This window comes from Bufo gargarizans, chromosome 6 (genome assembly GCF_014858855.1).
Source record: "Bufo gargarizans isolate SCDJY-AF-19 chromosome 6, ASM1485885v1, whole genome shotgun sequence".
Taxonomy (NCBI): domain Eukaryota; kingdom Metazoa; phylum Chordata; class Amphibia; order Anura; family Bufonidae; genus Bufo; species Bufo gargarizans.
Genome location: NC_058085.1, coordinates 85,751,433 through 85,771,611, shown reverse-complemented (window position 1 = coordinate 85,771,611; position 20,179 = coordinate 85,751,433).

The window sequence follows — 20,179 nt, the reverse complement described above, 5'->3', positions numbered from 1 at the left end:
GGCAGAACAGCAAGCAGGGTGGTGCAGACAGGGGTCGGGGAGCGCAGACAAGGGCCGGGGCGAGGGGGGGAGGGTGCGCAGACAATCACCATGGACGGGGCACAGATAAGGGCCAGGGACGCAGACAAGGGTGGGGGGGGGGCACAGACAGGGGCCAGGAAGGATCAGACAGGGGCCACATGGCCACACATAATAGTCAGCCACTTCTCTCCTGAAAGAGCCAACCAGCAAGGCACAGCCACAGGGGCCAGGCAGGGCTGCGCTGACAAGGGCAACTTGGGCAAGGGGGCACACAGGCAGCTAGCACAGGCCAGGGCGGGCACAGACAAAGGAAGCCCACAGGGCCCAGGGCACACAGAATGGTCAGCCTCAGCCACTGATCTACTGAAGAGCCAACCAGGGAGCCTAGGGAGGCAGTCACTGGGGCCAGGCAGGGCAACTTTGGCAAGGGCCCCAGGGGGGGCACAAAGGCAACGAGCAGTGGGCACAGGGCACACATGGGCAAGGGGGGCAGACAGCAAGCGGGCACCCAGCACACATACTATTACTACCTACCTCTGAAAAGCCCAGTGAGTCGTCTCGTCACTCCTCTCCTCTCAATGATTTGCGCTGGCAGCTGCCGTTCTGCACTGCTGTGCCGCTCCTGTGTGTTGCTGACTTGCTTGCTGCTCCTCTTGTCGCTCAGCTTTTCTTCAGCCCGCCTGCTGCTTACTCTGGTCAGGTATCGGTGGGTGTGCCAGACTGTTTAAGTGTGTTGTGACTGTGTGTGCCTAGAACAGAGCGGGAGGGGCCCGGAGGCTGGGAGGGATTATCATTGGATGATTTGATAATTGATGGAGGAGGACGGACACTCAGGTCACACAGGCCAGGCCCCCAATTTCGCTGACGCCGCACTGTGAAGGGAGGGGCCTGCCGCCTGTCTGACCTGAAAAACTAACTTAAACGCAGTTCCGCAGGGCAGCTGTAAGTTAAGTTGAGGTCGGGAGTAATTTAGTTGACTGACAAGACATGCTGCCGGGTGCCGGGGCCGGGCCCCTTGTCAGCCCGGGCCCCGAAGCAGCCGCTTCCCCTGCTTCCCTGGTAGTTACACCACTGCCCCCCAGGTATAAAAATGTCCCCACAACAGCATGCTGCCAAATAAAAATAATGAAATAATGAACTCAAATACTTACCTCCATGCCGCTGTCACGATGTGGCGCAGGACACAGGCCTCTTCCAGTTGCATCCTGAGCTGTATGCACAGGTGATGATGACGTTATCACGCGGACTAAGCTGGCCTCTAATAGGCTACAGGCAATAGGCCTAAAACCTATCAGATGAAACAGCAGGGCAGGGAGACATTGCTCTTGTGCTCTGTCACAGTAATACAGTTGAGTATAGAGACATTGCCAATGGCACTGCCCCCGCCCTCACTTAGGTGGCGCCGCCTTTGGGAATTGCCTCACTTCGGCTCGTTGGCGGTGCGCCCCTGTTCTCACAGGCCTGTTAAAGGGGTTGTCCAGGATTTTACTACTGATGGCTTATCCTCAGGATAGGCCATCAATATCTGATTGGCGGGGTTCTGACAGCCTGCTCCCTCATGATCAGCTGTTTTGCAGTAGCTCAGGTGCTACACAGCTCCATCTATTGTGTAGTGGACAGAGCTGGTAACTACAATGCTGTTCCCACTTAAGTAAATGAGTACAATGCTGCAGTAACCATTTACATTCATTACACAGGATAGTACTGTGTAAGTTTGCAGCAACGGAGTCCTCAGGGGAAACATGTGAGGCTACGGTGGGCCGATGGGGGTAGTAGTCCATTTACTCACGGTTAGCAAAGCCTCCCTGGGTCGGCGTGCACTGATAGGGAAGACAGCACTAAATCCTCGAGGCATTCTCTATTGCAGGGAACACCAGCCAGATGGAAGTTGAGGGGCCCTTGATAGTAATGGGTATGCTTAGGGTGCTTTGGTGGCTGGGCCCCTGTGTTTCTGATGCCAGCACTGTAAGGTGCAAATGTTGAGGGTAGTAGAAATGCTGAGGAGTCAGTTGTAGTAGAAACAGTTGAACATTTACTGAAATCAAATGTCTCAGGACCGTTGATGCAGGAATTGGTTTAGATGAGATCCTTACAATAAGTCTGGCAATTGTCAGTTGAGGAGTTTTCCTAATGCTGTTTCTTTACAGGCAAGACAAAAGTTCTCTTCTTACATAGTTTTGCTTTAAGTCCAATCTCTAGCACTGAGGTACTGAATATAATGGTTTCCTTACTTTTATATTGAGCAATCCAATAAGGGTGTTTCTCCCTTCATGGCAGGCAAACTCTCTGCTACATTATGCAGGATGCTCTCCTAAAATATTCAGGTTCACTATGTCCCAGAAGGAGTTTAGTGAAAAGGGATAATTCTGCACACTAATCATCCAGTTGTGTCCAGGTACCTTTAAGTTCATCCTGGTCACTGGTCCTTGTGAAGTCCCCTGGCTAGACTCAGCTCTAATGTTCACTAGACTTGCTTTATATTTGTACATAGACTCACTTGTTTGTGCTGGGCTGCTGTGGCTACTTGGTCAGTCCTCTCCAGGCTTGATCAGGCCCAGAGGAAAGAAAGGCAGCTACATCTTGGACTGAGCCTGCTCTGCTCCTCCATACACTTGCTTCCTTCTCCTTTCCACTTGAACTAACTCACTCCTCCTCCAACTTGAACCAACTTTATTAACACAACCCAAGCTAAATATAAGTGATGCCAGCACCACCTAGGAGCGAATAGATATAATGACACTGCCAGCCTGATATTATGAATTACAATACTTTAAACACATAAAAAGAAATTTAAGGAGACCACTTATACACACATGTGGGACGCTGCAAGTTCAGGGTCAATTAAAAACTACCCTTAAACAGTTGATGGGCAGGTGTGATGGTGTTGATTAGGTAATGATAACCTATCCTGATAAGAGGTCATCAATAGTGAAATCCTAGAAATCCCTTTGAGGTGTCCATACACATTAGAGAAATGTTAACCAACTATTTCTTGTGCATGAGGCATTTGTGTGGGATCAGCTTGCCGCAGACGCGAACGTGGCCCAAATGCATTTATTTTTTAAAAGGGATCTGACAAATGATTGTGTGCATCATTACAGAAATTCCCTGTATGTGATATAAATGAGCTTCATAAAACGTCCATAGATTAAATTAACCATAAAAACATCAAATGCAGATTATCTCTGAGGGGTTTTGGCTCAAATTCTGTTACTTATTTCAAATGGTTTTTTTTTAACTATATTTGTTTTTCTTATGAAAGCCCTACAGAGACATGAATTATCTGAAGAGCTTCTTCAAGGGGGTGAGAGTTACAGAGTAAGATGGCTGCACATGTGCTTTGTAAAAGGGAATGGGTAAAAGAGCATATTACCCTACACCTTAAAAAAGGGAAGTCAGTTTTGGAAAAACCTATTTTAGTATTAGAGTTCCTCCACAATAAGCTGATCACAGAGTGTCCTGCAGCTGGGAGTCCCAGTAATCGCCAGTAGTCTGTGTTGTACTCAAGTGTTTGTTATTCCTGTAGCGCCACCACAGGGGACATAAAGCATTGCACGGTGCAGACTGAAATCCGATACACAGATGTTCCAGTTGCTGGAACCCATCTATCAAAGGGACTTCCATTGTATGGGAGGCAAAACCTGCCAAAATTAAAATGAAATAAAAAAAAACTAAAATTATAATTAAAATAACATTTTAACATTTTATTTCATCTAGTGTCTGCAAAATGCATGCCAAAATTAAAAAGAAAATTGAATTCCTTCATTTGAATTTTCTTTTTTTCTAAGACCAGTGTGGGTAATTAGTGTCCAAAATAAATGTAAAAGTAAATAGCCTTTTTCATTTAAAATTTCCACTTTGTCAATTAATCCTCCTCTTTCTATAGTGGGTTTTTCATGTCAAAATCATAAATCAAATGAAAACACTAAGTAGAAGCTTAAAATGGTAGATTGAGATTTCAATTTTCCCTGCAAAAAGTCAAATGGAAAAGAAAGTCCATTTGAATTTTCATTTTAACATTGTACTAACATTCAGATCAGTGGGCGTGGTACAACATGCAAAATGCTGTTCTTTAATTTCCTGACTGAACTGTCTACTAGAGGGCTCTGTGCTTCCCCACATTTCCAACAGCTAACACAGGATCAAGTTTATCATTCCAATAGATGGCGCTGTGACAGTGAAATCCTAGTACTGTGCTGAATGCATAGGATAAGATTATGAGTCTAATAGAGGGTGCCTTCTTTTTGAGGAGTGAATTATACTAGGATTATGATTATATCATTAACTCTGCTGCCCTGTTAACCCCCTGGATGCCGTGGTGCCTAAATGTCCTCCATTGTGTCTGTGGACCAAAAATCAGCGTGCATGTTTTGCAGATTCGCAGAGCATCCTCGGCATCACAATGCTGATTGGTGGGAGAGTTCATACCCCCATGATCAGTATTGATGGCCTACAATAGCACTCAGCAACCTTCGGCCAGGGGTGTAGCTATAGGAGGTATAGAGTTAGCAGTCGCTACCAGGCCCAGGAGCCTGAGGGAGTCCAAAGACCTTTGTGCTGCTTAAGAACACACTGGTATTATACAAAGTACATGCTGGTCAAGTCTCTGGCTGAAGAAAAAGGGTTAGGTCAAAAATTTGGCATGGGGGTAGGTGTTGCCGTTTCAATTTTTGCCTCAGGCACCGCAAAGGCTATGTGCTCCCCTGCCCCATACCATTGTACCATGCAAGGCGACATCCAAGAACAGAGCTATGTGCATGTGTATTCTACATTCAAGGAATCACAATGGTAACATAACCAAGTCTGCCAGTGTTAACTATATACTGCCTATACATTGCCATTTGGTATATATAGTGCCCAATGGAATTTATTAAGTGCTTTAACAGCAAATCACATTAAACTCAGTAACATCTAACACCCCTTTGGGCAGCCCTCAGTAGCTAGGGTGTATGGTGGTTCTTACCTCACTATGGCGCAGTGCCTACATCCAAATCTTGCTTCAAGAGGATAACAGGAGTGTCTTCCTCTTCTGCAGGATTTGACATAGGAAACTCCTGCCCAGATCAGTACACACTCCTCCTAGGAAGGAGTTAACTGATCAACAAGTTTATTTTGGAAAAGCCGCCGCTGTACAGTAATACACTCATATGATCTATACGAGTGTATTACTGTACAGCGGCACAAAGCGCACGCCGTCATAGCAACCAATGACGCCATTCGCTCGTGCACTCAGCAGGACCGGTTTTCACGGACCGTGGTTCGTAAAAAATTCAAGTATGTGTGAATAGCGGCCTAACTTCCCCGCTATCTACCCCAGCACTCAGCTTGCTATTAACTCCAGTCTGCAGAAATGTTGGCGCACTAATGTTGGTGCACTTATAATTGTCCTGTCCAGGAACCAGCTGAGGGCTGCAGCATTCAGAGGCTTGGATGACTGTGGAGTTGGTGGCAGGATCATCCTGGGATGCAGGGCAATTCTTCTCCTGGAATGCAGGCCGGATTGTGGATTTAAAGCAGTAGCTGGACTCTCTCCTTGCACACAAGATCCACAGGTGCTGTCTGGCCTGGTACTGTCTGCACTGAAGCAATGCCCACATCTGTTTGTGAAGATCTATCCGCCTCTCTATCTCCTGGTGTAATGACCGGCAACACACACAGGGAGGAAAACAGGGAAAGCCCTGCCCAAGGGAGAGGGAAAGGTGGTGACCCCTAACTCACCTTGCAGCTGGCACCTGCCTGCCCTGACGTCCCTAGACGGGTTCCTCACCCGTGCGGCGATCACGTGCCTAAACCCTGGCTTTCCCTGAAATGAGCCCTAGATAATGAACGGGCCGGTGGGATCGCTAGTCCTCACCACTGCACTAAGAGGGAAACACCAGGGAGAGGACAGACAAACACAGACAAACACAAACACCCAGGTGGACGGCAACAATTGTCCACAAAGGTCCAACAGGGATCCGGAGGGTAGCGTTCTAAGGCAACACTCAGAGAACGCAGCAACACAGCTCCAGTGGGTCAGAATAGATGTCCAGGCAGGAAGCTCTATATCTGGCAACCAGAGAAGTGTGAGAGGGGAATATAAGGAGGATTGGGAGTGCTGGACAAGGACCAGCTGAGAGAAGGAGCTACGGATCCCTGAGTGAGCCAAAAGGGTTTGTAAAGCAAACCCAGAAAGCTACAATAAGGAAACTTCCCTCTCTGACATAGAGCGTGCAGCCAACCGCTGCGACCTCCTGACCCCGGGTACAACGGAGTCAGGCGTGGCTCTCGACACCCTCGTGACAGTACCCCCCTCTCTACGAGGGGCCTCCGGACACTCAGGACCAGGTCTCTCAGGATGAGAGGCATGAAAAATCCGGACTAGCCTGTCGGCGTTTACCTCAGACGCAGGAACCCACATTCTTTCCTCGGGACCGTAACCTCTCCAGTGCACCAGATATTGGAGAGAGCGGCGGACCCGACGAGAATTAACAATTTTGGATATCTGAAATTCCAAACTACCATCCACGACAACAGGAGGGGGTGGCAGCGGTGACGGTTCTAGAGGTGGAACATATTTTTTGAGTAACGACTTATGAAAGACATTATGGATTTTAAAAGTCTGAGGTAACTCCAGGCGAAAAGCCACGGGGTTGATGATGGCTACAATCTTGTAAGGACCAATAAACCTAGGACCCAGTTTCCAAGAGGGAACCTTCAACTTGATATTCCTAGTAGACAACCACACAGTCATTCACTCCTAGGTCCGGACCTGGCGACCGTCTCTTATCAGCCATGCATTTGTATTTACCTCCCATATTTTTCAAGTTAGCTTGCACCTTCTGCCATACTGATGAAAGAGATGACGAAAACCGTTCCTCTTCGGGAACCCCAGAAGACCCCCCCTCTTTGAAAGTACAGAATTGGGGATGAAAACCATATGCACCAAGAAAAGGTGACTTGCCAGTGGATTCCTGACGGCGATTATTTATGGCAAACTCAGCTAACGGTAAATATGACGACCACAACTCTTGGTTTTCAGACACAAAACATCTTAGATATGTCTCCAGGTTTTGGTTGGTACGCTCAGTCTGTCCATTCGACTGAGGATGGAAAGCTGAGGAAAAGGACAAGTGAACCCCCAAACGGGAACAAAAAGCTTTCCAAAATTTAGAAATAAACTGGGTTCCCCGATCCGAAACAACATCGGAGGGGACCCCGTGAAGCTTCACGATCTCACTGACGAATACCTGAGCAAGAGTTTTAGCATTAGGTAGTGCGGGTAACGCAATAAAGTGTGCCATTTTGCTAAACCTGTCCACTACTACCAAAATCACTGTTTTACCCGCAGACAAAGGTAAGTCAGTGATAAAATCCATAGACAGATGTGTCCATGGTCTATTGGGAATGACGAGTGGTAATAGAGACCCTGCAGGACGTGTATGTGAAACTTTTGCGCGCGCACAGGTAGAACAAGTAGACACAAAATCCAATACATCCTGACGCAACCTTGGCCACCAAAAACGACGAGACAATAGCTCTAAGGTTGCTTTACTACCCGGGTGCCCAGCAAGTGCCGAATTATGATGTTCCTTTAATAATTCGAGACGTAGGTTCAACGGTACAAACAATTTCTCTGAGGGGCAAGAGACCAGGGCGTCCCCCTGGGCCTCTAACACCTTCCCCTCCAAAGCAGAGTGTACCGCAGAGACAACCACTCCTCTTTGTAGAATGGGTACCGGATCACTCACATTACCCCCTCCAGGGAAACAACGAGATAGTGCATCAGCCTTGGTATTCTTTACCCCAGGACGATAGGTAATCACAAAGTTAAACCTGGTAAAAAATAGCGACCACCTAGCCTGTCTAGGGGTGAGACGCTTAGCTGATTCGAGGTACAGCAGATTTTTGTGGTCCGTAAACACAGTGACGGGGTGGACTGCCCCCTCTAAAAAGTGACGCCACTCCTCAAACGCAAGTTTAATAGCTAACAGTTCCCTATTGCCAATATCGTAGTTCTGTTCTGCTGCAGATAGTTTTTTAGAAAAGAAAGCACAAGGACGCCATTTGCCAGGAGACGGACCCTGAGACAGCACAGCCCCCACTCCCACCTCTGATGCATCGACTTCAACAATAAAAGGCTGAGAGACATCAGGTTGGACTAGTACAGGTGCTGAGGTAAACCTCTCTTTTAGAGAGGAAAAAGCAACTTTAGCGGCGTCAGACCATTTAGAAAAATCAGTCCCCTTCCTAGTCATGTCAGTAAGGGGTTTTACGATCACCGAATAATTTTTAATGAATTTCCTATAGAAATTCGCGAAGCCCAAGAACCGTTGTAGTGCTTTGAGGTTCTCAGGAAGATCCCAATCCAAAATTGCCTGGACCTTCCTAGGATCCATACGGAAACCTGACGCAGATAAATAATAACCTAGGAATTGTATCTCCTGAACGGCAAAAACACATTTTTCAATTTTAGCATATAATTCATTCGTCCGTAGGACCTGTAGTACTTGTCTGACATGCTCCTCATGTGTTTTCAGATCAGACGAATAAATTAAGATATCATCTAGGTATATTACCACAAACCTGCCGATTAGATGACTAAAAATGTCATTAACGAAATGTTGAAAGACGGCAGGAGCATTGGTCAGGCCGAAAGGCATAACTAGATTTTCATAATGCCCCTCAGGGGTGTTAAAAGCTGTTTTCCACTCATCCCCCTCTTTAATACGAATCAGATTGTAGGCCCCCCTAAGATCGAGTTTGGAGAACCACCTAGCACCCGCAATCTGGTTAAACAGGTCAGGAATGAGAGGAAGAGGGTATGGGTCTCGGATGGTTATCCGATTTAATTCACGAAAATCTAGGCAAGGACGCAGGCCCCCATCTTTCTTTTTAACAAAGAAAAACCCTGCAGCCACGGGTGAAGAAGAGGGTCTGATGTGTCCCTTAGCCAAACTCTCGGAGATATAATCCTTCATGGCTTGTCTCTCTGGACCTGAAAGATTATATAACCTGGTCTTGGGTAATTTTGCGCCGGGAATAAGGTTAACCGGGCAATCATAAGGACGATGAGGTGGTAACTTCTGACAACCCTTTTCAGAAAAAACGTCCTCAAAGTCCGAAACAAATGTAGGTAGGGTAGTTATGGAGGCAACTAAGCAATTGCTATTTAAGCAATTTTCTCTGCACGGCTCACTCCACTCCAATATCTCCCTGGCCTGCCAATCCACCACTGGATTGTGCGCTACCAACCAGGGAAGGCCCAGCACCACCGGAGTGGGAAGCCCCTCCAGAACATAACATGAGAGCATCTCGTTATGGTGGTCCCCTACCCGAAGGTGTAAATTATGAACGATGTGGGTGAGATTTCTCTGAGACAGAGGAGCAGAATCTATAGCAAATATGGGAATAGGTCTCTGTAACGTACAGAGAGACAAACCCATAGTGCGGGCAAAATGGGCATCTATCAAATTTACCCCTGCTCCACTGTCTAGAAAGAAAGAAACAGTCTCTGTCTTCTCACCAAAAACAATAACCGCTGGCAACACAAATTGCGATGTACGTATGGAGGAAACGTATACCCCCCGGCTGACATCCTCCACACAGCCTGGGGTTAGTAGTTTTCCGACGGTTTTTTTGTTTCTGAGGAAAGAAGGACAGACGTTAATGAAATGACCCCTCTCCCCACAAAAACCCCCACGCCTACGGCGAACCTCAGGAGGACGGACCTGGCGAGTAGTTCCTCCTAGCTGCATAGGCTCGTCTAAGTCCGTACAGACTAACTGCTGCTTGGGAGGGGTTACCAATGGCTCCTGTTTTTTCAACCTGTCCCTAAGGCGTCTATCTATACAGATAGAAAGGGACATAACTGCATCAAGGGAAAAGGGGGTCTCATACAATGCAAGCGCATCCTTAACCTTTTCGGATAACCCAGAGCAGAACTGACTCCTGAGAGCCGGGTCGTTCCATTGGGTATCCGTAGCCCACCTGCGGAAGTCAGAGCAATACTCCTCTACCGGCCGCTCTCCTTGTAGGAGTCTCCGTAATTTTGATTCAGCCAGTGCGACTCGGTCAGGGTCGTCATATATGAGACCCAAGGCCCCGAAAAACTCATCCACTGACCGAAGAGCCTGGGAATCAGTAGGTAAAGAGAACGCCCAGGACTGCGGGTCCCCCTGCAGCAGGGAAATAACAACACCCACCCGCTGTTCTTCATTACCAGAGGAGTAAGGACGCCGTTTAAAGTATAGTTTACAGGCCTCACGGAATGTCAAAAACTTGTCCCTTCCCCCAGAAAATCTGTCAGGGAGAGGGACCTTGGGTTCCGCAACAACCTGGTTACCAGTAGCAACCGCTGGGCTTGCGGTCTGTTGTAATTGCTGCTGTTGCTGGAGGACCGATGCCTTCAATCCTGCCACCTCCAAAGACAGGCCATGAAATTGTTCGGACAGAGCAGCAATTGGATCCATACTGGATTCTAAGTAGGTAAAAAATTTTTTTTTTTACCTACACAAAAATAAGGGCCAGATATAATGTAATGACCGGCAACACACACAGGGAGGAAAACAGGGAAAGCCCTGCCCAAGGGAGAGGGAAAGGTGGTGACCCCTAACTCACCTTGCAGCTGGCACCTGCCTGCCCTGACGTCCCTAGACGGGTTCCTCACCCGTGCGGCGATCACGTGCCTAAACCCTGGCTTTCCCTGAAATGAGCCCTAGATAATGAACGGGCCGGTGGGATCGCTAGTCCGCACCACTGCACTAAGAGGGAAACACCAGGGAGAGGACAGACAAACACAGACAAACACAAACACCCAGGTGGACGGCAACAATTGTCCACAAAGGTCCAACAGGGATCCGGAGGGTAGCGTTCTAAGGCAACACTCAGAGAACGCAGCAACACAGCTCCAGTGGGTCAGAATAGATGTCCAGGCAGGAAGCTCTATATCTGGCAACCAGAGAAGTGTGAGAGGGGAATATAAGGAGGATTGGGAGTGCTGGACAAGGAACAGCTGAGAGAAGGAGCTACGGATCCCTGAGTGAGCCAAAAGGGTTTGTAAAGCAAACCCAGAAAGCTACAATAAGGAAACATCCCTGTCTTACATAGAGCGTGCAGCCAACCGCTGCGACCTCCTGACCCCGGGTACAACGGAGTCAGGCGTGGCTCTCGACACCCTCGTGACACCTGGCCATGCTGCTGTCTCCAAGAGAACTGCTCTTTATCCTTTCTCCCTGGTCCCACTGCTATTGGCTGCAGGGAGGGGCAAGTGCTCATGGGATTTGTAGTTCACTTCACCTCAGGACAATCAGCACTAATGCCTGCTGCTTTAAGTCCCTGCTTGTAATTGACAGCAGCAGCATCTGCTTTCTCTACAGGGGTTAAAAACATTAAAGGGGTTGTGTGGGATCCTAAAAAATTTAATTTAACCATGTAAGCCTTGTCTAGTCTATTACACAGCATAATATGGAACCCTGTCAACTTTCAATCTCCATGCTCCCGCTGTGTTCCATTGTTTACAACCAAACTTACAGGTTGTGGGAGTAGATGAACTGCAGGCACAACACTTCCCATAGAGCTGTTTCTTCTACTCAATATGACAAGCAGTGGACCTGCTTGTGGATTGAGAACATCGACCAGCCCATTCCAAGATCACATGGGCCTGACATCATGACCGTTTGGGTGAGGGTTCTGACAGAGGGGATCATGGGAAGCCTGGTCATGATGTCAGAGAAAATACACAGAGGGCGCAGTTACGTAACCACTCTCCCAATCTCCAGAGTGAGACAGAAAAAAAGTACATTAGTAAGGTGCAGGGTCTGGCAGGGGAAGCAATTAAACCCAGATAACCCCTTTAAATTAACCCTTTGCAATGTTCTTCTGGGGCACAGCACATGGACCAAGGGATGTAATAGTCTGGAGATAGGAGAGTGTTGTGGGCATGTTCAATTACCTGTGCAGAGGTCGTTGTACAGGGAGGAGAAGTAGACATCAGTGACATCGTCGATTTCAACAACTTAGCAACTGTTGAAAAGTAATCTGTACAGAACAGGAAGTATCAGCCTATTATACTGCTCAATGACCAGTTCGAAAACTGCAGTATTTGATATAGATAAATGAATGGATGGAAGGACAGACAGAAAGATATGCGATAGATGATAGACGGACAGACACAGTGATATGTAAATAGTAGATGGATGATAGTAGACACAGATAGTGTTCTATTGTCTATGATCAGATTACATATGAGGGACAGAACTGATTAAATTCCATGGCTCACAAGTATTGATGGATTATTAGCAAGCCATGGTAGGGGGAGGGGGTCATGGGCCAACTGACTAATTAATGTCTGTGCCCACCCTGAAATAGATAGATAGATAGATAGATATGGGGTGCATCTAGCCTTTCTGCTGCCCGAGGCGAAAACTGAAATGACCCCCCCCCCCCCCATGACAAATTATTAACCTAACCCCTTTCCTCCAGCCTTACTGTTAAAGGCATACTTGGAAAACATTACATACAAAGCTACAAAACATACTGGTTAATATAGCGATACAGTTGAATATGCAGAGATGAACGTTTCCACAATGAAAGCACAAATAGATAGATAGATAGATAGATAGATAGATAGATAGGAGATATGTAGATAGATAGATAGATAGATAGATAGATAGATAGATAGGAGATAGATATGAGATAGATAGCTAGATAGACTGTAGATTTACTGAAAGACGGATACATACAGTAGATATTTTTTATACATTTCCTAGAAGTAGATTATTTTTAATCTACTTAACATAAGAAACCAGAAATTGTTAAATCTGACTTTGGGGATAAGGTAGTAGTCACAGGGGAATTTTTCTGGATTTCCTATCTATAATCCTATTGAAGGACCATGCAATCAGCCTGACCCCAGACTAAAATGGCTGATTACAGGGAACAACAGATGTTATTCAACCTCACTTGATATATATATATATATATATATATATATATGCGGTTTACTTTTGGGTTCAGCGCACCTTGAAATGCTTTAGCTGCGTAATTTACTTAGGATAAGAGACTCTTTACATTTACCATGTGATGAAATCAAGGAGTAAAATCTTTCCCGGTTTTGCCTTGCGCACCATTACACCTTGCCTTACGACTGATTGGACTGTGAAGGAGGGGTCGCCTTTACAACCTACAGTATGCCGTAAAGTTACTAAGGAAAAACAAGCCTGGATTTATTGTAAATGCTGGAATAACATCGAGCAGACATGGCCCCATTCTAGTGTCATCCGCTTGTATTTGTACCAGCAGGGACCTACAGAAACGCGTTAAATATATCACTCCGCTCTTCAGCCACCGATCTCGTGATTAATAATTTACTGGGACAGACAACTGCGGAGGAGGGAAAAAGAAAAACCCTTTACAGGGAAATAATTTGTTTCGGCAGATAAAGGAAATCATTTTATTAGGAGATAAAGGTTCGGATTCTGCGCCTGTTGTGGGGTGATGGAAATCTCACTGTGAAATAGGCTGAACCAAGTTACACGCTGAGATATTCTTATTAGGATAGGATCTTATAACCGGGGACGGCAAGACATTTAAAATAAGTATTCAGGGTGCAAAACTGTTTTTGTAAGGCTCTTTTGTAGCAGGATTGTGACTGCCGCATTATTTTATAACAGGTACAAGAGCTGCGTTATCGGGGGGGGGGGGGGGGGCAGGGGGTTATCACCATGTATTTAGGGGGAATGTACTGTAGCTTATGTACTAAGGAAAGTTTAACAGACCGTGCTCTCGATAAACTCGAATGAGCACGTAGATTGATTTGGGTTCGTAAGGGGGTCGGAACTTAGCTAAAGGTTCTTTTTAACCCCATGTGACTCCCACTCTACCGTGGCAGAAGGAATCGGAAGTGGTTGTTAAACAAGGAGATCTTTATTTGTATGGTGGTTGTATCTGATTCACCTGAATGGGAGCTGAGCTAAAGTAACCAGGCATGGTCACTTCACAGTGAATGACGCTGTACTTCTGTTCCATTCAAGGTACTAGTTCCAGCTCTAGAGGATGCAGGGGACAGCTAAACAGGGGGGTATGGGTGTCGGACCCTCTCGGATCAGATGTTAAAGAGGATGTGTCCACTGGGACTTTGATTGCATATCGCTGCGATGTGCCATCATAGTCAGATAGGTGCAGGCAAGGGTGGACTGGTCATAGACCTTACAGGGAAATTTGCCAGTAGACCGATTCCCAGGGGGCCACCCAAGCCCCTATCCCTGCCGCTGACCGGGTGTAGTGTACGGGAGAGTAATACCCCGTCACTACAGAAGGGTCACTTGGGTATTGTCGTTCCCCCTGTATTTATGGGGAGGTTGGTATAGAATATCTTGTCAATGTACTGCTATGTATTTTCCTGTTACTGTGAAACGTGCATGTGCAGGCCGGCTAGGGTGTCATTCCAGCTCTGAGTCACTAGAGGGAGCTAGGGAGCCCTAGGTTATATAAGGCCCAGTCAGGAAGTAGTAGCAGGAGTCAGACAGTGGGAGCAGAGGTCAGAAATGATCCTGTGTCTGAGGGAAGGCCAGGCTATGGGCCTGTGAGAGCAAAGCAGGCCTGAAGCCTGCCGACTAGGAGAGGGTAGTAAAGGCCCTGTAACCGGGTTCCGGATCCAAGGAAAAGGTTCCCCTCCTGAGTCATCATCCGTTTAGCTGAGACAGCATAAGCAAGCCACCAGCCAAGACACAGAATACCACAGAGGCCGATCAGATAAAGCAAGAGGTACTCAAGATAACAGAGGAGGTACTAGATAAGGACAGCTTCAAGGGTACGCCAGATAAAGGGCATTAGACCTTGGAGAGAAAGTCACATGTTTCAGGACCAGTCAGGAATAGTGTGCAAGCCGCCTGTACTGCATCTCCTGTAATCAACACTCTGTATAAAACATTGCTAAGACCGGCCATTCTGTAATTCCAATAACCACCTGTATTCTTATGGAAAACCAACTGTCTTTCATGGAACGGCGCTTCCAACTGCGTCCATGTATTATTATCGCTGATATTCAGTAAAGTTCCAGTTTTTGTTGACTACCCTATGCTTGCTTCATTCTTCCACCATACCATACACGGCGTGTCACCGTTTAATTGACACTGGCGTCACGAACTTTTAAATACCTGCCTGTTCCAGTATTTGCCCCAATTGAAGACGACAGTGGATCCCAGGTTAGTGGGTCAATCTGCACTACAAAGCCCAGCATACACTACTGACCCCCTGGGACACTGCACGGGTACATAATGAGCTCTCATCAGTAATTAATGCTGTGAGAATCAGGTACTCATGTACCCATCCAGTGACCCCACATGCCCTCCAGAATCCAACTGCTCTGGTCCACATCTTACCTCTTAAGCCCCCTGCTTCATATCTTAATGAGAGAGAATTGGAGCAGGAGGACAGACAATGGCAGCTATTGATGGCCACCACAGAAGGACATCTTTTGGGGCAATGTATCGTCATGCACTGTGGTATATGGTTCTGACTGGACGGTATGTTGCAGTATGAAATTGCTGACTCCACCTATCTGTGATGCCATGCCTTCTGTCAATTTGGACACCCCCATTTTTAGGATTTCTTTTCCGGGGCCACTTTAAGTTTCCAGTCCACCACAGGGTTGCAGGTCCCACCTGTGAGACCCTCATCTATCTCTAAAACAGGCTCCTTGCCATCCAGTCGGGCTGAGCTGACAACAGTGGCTTATCCTAGCGATATGCCACCAATGTCTTAGATGAGACAACACCTTTAATGACAAGGGTTGAGTGAACCCGAACTGTAAAGTTCGGGTTCGAACCGAACTTTACGATTTTTTGACCCCGGACCAAACATTTCAGTAAAAGTTTGGGTTCGAGTTTGGTGTTCACCGATTTAATGGCGCTTTTTGAAAGGCTGCAGGGCAGCCAATCAACAAGCGTTTAACTCGTGTGCCCTTAGAAGCCATCACAGCAATGCCTACTAATGGCATGGCTGTGATTGGCCAGTGCAGCATGTGACCCAGCCTCTATATACGCACGTCACTCAGCTCTTACTAGTGTAGGCATAGGATGCTGCTGCTGTGAGGGAGAGAATAGGAAAGAATCTGATATCAGAACTTGTTGCTAACTCTGCGATCTACAGCGCTTTTTTTTGTGTGGGTGCAGTCAAAATTTTGGTACCCTGCCCTGAGCCTAGTGACACAGAAAAATAAGTTTTATCCGTCTGTTAGTTAGGTGGGCGTCGGCGGCCATTTTGTGCAAGTGCAGTGCACCAGCGCTGCATATGTGCCAGGGACAATAATTGAATCCTGTTCTTTTAGTTCAGTGGGCAACATATACCCATTTTTTAAGTGCACCTGCACTGCATATGTGCCAGGGGAAGGGAAAATAATATAGGTAATCCGTCTGTGAGTTCAGGGACCCAGGGGGTGACATATTCACATTTTTTTCTGTAAAGATTCTGGTGGGACAAATTATTATTTTTTGGCTAAAAAGTACAATTGCGGCCTGTACTTCATTTGTGATAGTGAAAGAAAATCTGTTAAATCCATCTGTTTCATTTGTGGGTGAAAAAAAATCATATATTTTTTTCCCATAAAGTACCTTTGAAGCCTGAAATGCAAATCTGATAGTGAAATATAATCAGCAAATCCATCTGTTTCACTGTGGGCAAAAAAATCATATTTTTTTCCCCCATAAAGTACCTTTGCGGCCTGTGCTGCAAATCTGATAATGAAATATAATGAGTAAATCCATCTGTTTCACTGTGGGTGAAAAAATCATCTTTTTTTTTCTCCATAAAGTACTTTTCTGACAGTCCAATAAAACCGTTAAATACTGCTGTTACATTGTTGGTTGAAAAAAACTCACTTTTTGTGCTAGATAGTACATTTGCGGCCTGCGCTGCATTTCTTGACAGTCCAATAAAACCAGTCAATACTGCTGTCACATTGTTGGTCGAAAAAAACCACACTTTTTTTCTGCTAGATTGTACATTTGCGGACTGCGCTGCATTTCTGAAAGTCCAATAAAACCGTTAAATACTGCTGTTACATTGTCGGCTGAAAAAAAATTCTCTTTTTGTGCTAGATAGTACATTTGCGGCCTGCGCTGCATTTCTGACAGTCCAATAAAACCAGTCAATACTGCTGTCACATTGTTGGTCAAAAAAAAACACACTTTTTTTCAGCTAGATTGTACATTTGCGGTTTGCGCTGCATTTCTGACAGTCCAATAAAACCGTTAAATACTGCTGTTACATTGTCGGCTGAAAAAAACTCACTTTTTGTGCTAGATAGCACATTTGCGGCCTGTGCTGCATTTCTGACAGTCCAATAAAACCGTTAAATACTGCTGTTATATTGTTGTTTGAAGAAAGCACCCTTTTTGTGATCGATAGTACATTTGCGGCCTGCACTGCATTTCTGACAGTCCAATAAAACCGTTAAATACTACTGTTACATTGTTGTTTGAAAAAAAACACACTTTTTGTGCTAGATAGTACATTTGCGGCCTGCGCTGCATTTCTGACAGTCCAATAAAACCGTTAAATACTGCTGTTACATTATCGGTTGAAAAAAACTCACTTTTTGTGCTAGATAGTACATTTGCGGCCTGCGCTGCATTTCTGACAGTCCAATAAAACCAGTCAATACTGCTGTTACATTGTTGGTTGAAAAAAAAAACACTTTTTTCTGCTAGATTGTACATTTGCGGCCTGCGCTTTATTTCTGAAAGTCCAATAAAACCGTTAAATACTGTTGTTACATTGTCGGCTGAAAAAAATAAACTTTTTGTTCTAGATAGTACATTTGCTGCCTGCGCTGCATTTCTGACAGTCCTATAAAACCGTTAAATACTGCTATTATATTGTTGTTTGAAAAAAACACACTTTTTGTGCTAGATAGTACATTTGCGGCCTGCACTGCATTTCTGACAGTTTAATAAAACCGTTAAATACTGCTGTTATATTGTTGTTTGAAAAAAACTAAAACTTTTTGTGCTAGATAGTACATTTGCGGCCTGCGCTGCATTTCTGACAGTCCAATAAAACTGTTGGTTGGTTGACAAATTCAAATTTTTTGTGACCGTTAAGTAATTGTATTAAATTTGTATCAAACTGTTGTGTGACCTCAAGAATTTTTTTTCTTTATGACCCCGCCACAGCCTTACTGTCAGTGAACTTAATTGTTGACTATCTGCTAATTTGGTGTGTGAACGCAAAGAATGAGGAGAGCGTCAAATAAGGGACATGGCCCTGGTTGTGGTGCTGCTGGTGTTGGTGGAGCTCCTGTTGCAGGGAGAGGACGTGGTTGATCTGTGCCAGCTACACGCACAAGTGAAACACCTTCCCCAGGTGCGAGTAGGCTACAGACCCTTTAGTGTTATTTGGTAGGCCCGAATGCCGCTCTACGAATGGTGAGGCCAGAACAAGTACAGGCGATAGTAGATTGGGTGGCTGACAGTGCCTCCAGTTCCTTCACATTGTCTCCCACCCAATCCCCTGCTGAAAGATCAGAGTTGGCACCTGCAGCCCATGGCCATCAGTCTTTCACCTCACCCCCTTGCAAATCAGCCAAGAAGTCTGAACCCCAAGTCATGCAGCAGTCTCTTCTGCTTTTTGATGACTCTGCTAGCAGGGTTTCCTAGGGCCATCCACATAGCCCTGCCCCAGAAGTGTAAGAGATTGAGTGCAACGATGCCCAACCACTTATGTTTCAGGATGAGTACATGGGAGGACCACCGCAACATGTCTCGGATGATGACAAAACACAGGTGCCAAGTTGCCAACTGCTGAGGCTTTCTGCAGTGTGCAGACCGACAAGGAGGGCAGGGGTGAAGACTGGGTGGAAAATGATGTGGAGGACGATAAGGTCCTGAACCCCACATGGAATCAAGGTCATGCGAGCCTGTGTAGTTCAGAGGAAGAGGCGGTGGTCGCACAGAGCCACCAGCACAGCAAAAGAGCGAGCAGGGTGCAAAAGTGGAGCTGCCGTCCCCTAGACAGTACGCCTACTACTGCCCACCGCACCAAGGGACCGAGCACACCAAAGCCAGCTCCAAGGAGTTCCCTGTCGTGGCAGTTCTTCAGACAATGTGATGACAACAAGACATGAGTGGTTTGCATGCGCTGTGCAATCAGAGTCTGAACCTGAGCACAACCTGCATGACCAGGCAACTAAGTGCAAAGCACGAGCTGCAAGGGAGTAGAAACCTCAAAAACCAAGAAAGGTCTCTGGCTCCTCCTGCTTCCTCTTCTGCTGCAGTCTCAGCCTATTTATCCCCCTCTGGAGTGACAGTGGCACCTGTCACCCTGCAAACAGAGGATGTGCCAGCGATGCCACTACCTGGGTCACCAAGCATCCCCACAAGTCCCATGGAAGCGTTCAGCTGTCTATCTCCCAAACACTGGAGCAAAATGGAGGAAGTACCCCCCTACCCATCCGCGATCCCTGGCCATGAATGCCAGCATTTCCTGGCCTTTGAAATGCTGTCATTCCGTCTGGTGGACACGGACAGTTTTAAGAATCTGATAGTGGTGGCTGTCCCACAATACGTTGTGCTTAGCCGCCACTACTTTTCCAGACGAGCCATCCCTTCCCTGCACAACTAAGTGGGGGACAAAATCAGGTGTGCACTGTGCAATGCCTTCTGTGGAAAGGTCCACCTAACTACGGATACATGGACCAGTAAGCACGGTCAGGGACGTTATATCTCCCTAACAGCACACTAGGTAAATGCAGTGGCGGCTGGGCCTGATGCGGATAGCAGTTTGGCGCATGTCCTTCCACCACCGAAGATTGCAGGGGCTTTCTCTTTGTCTCCTGTTGCTTCCTACTCCGCTTCCTCATACTCCACCGCCTCCTCATCCGGTCAGCGTAACATCTTCACCACCAACTTCAGCACAGCCAGGGGTAAACAACAGCAGGCAGCTATAAAACTTATCTGTTTGGGGGACAAACCCCACACTGCGCAGGACCTGTGGACAGCCATGGAACAACAGACCGATGAGTAGTTGGTGCCAGTAAGCCTCAAGCCCGGCCTGGTGGTGTGCGATAATGGGCGGAATCTCGTAGCTAGGGATGAGCGAACTCGAACTGTATAGTTCGGGTTCGTACCGAATTTTGGGGTGTCCGTGACACGGACCCGAACCCGGACATTTTCGTAAA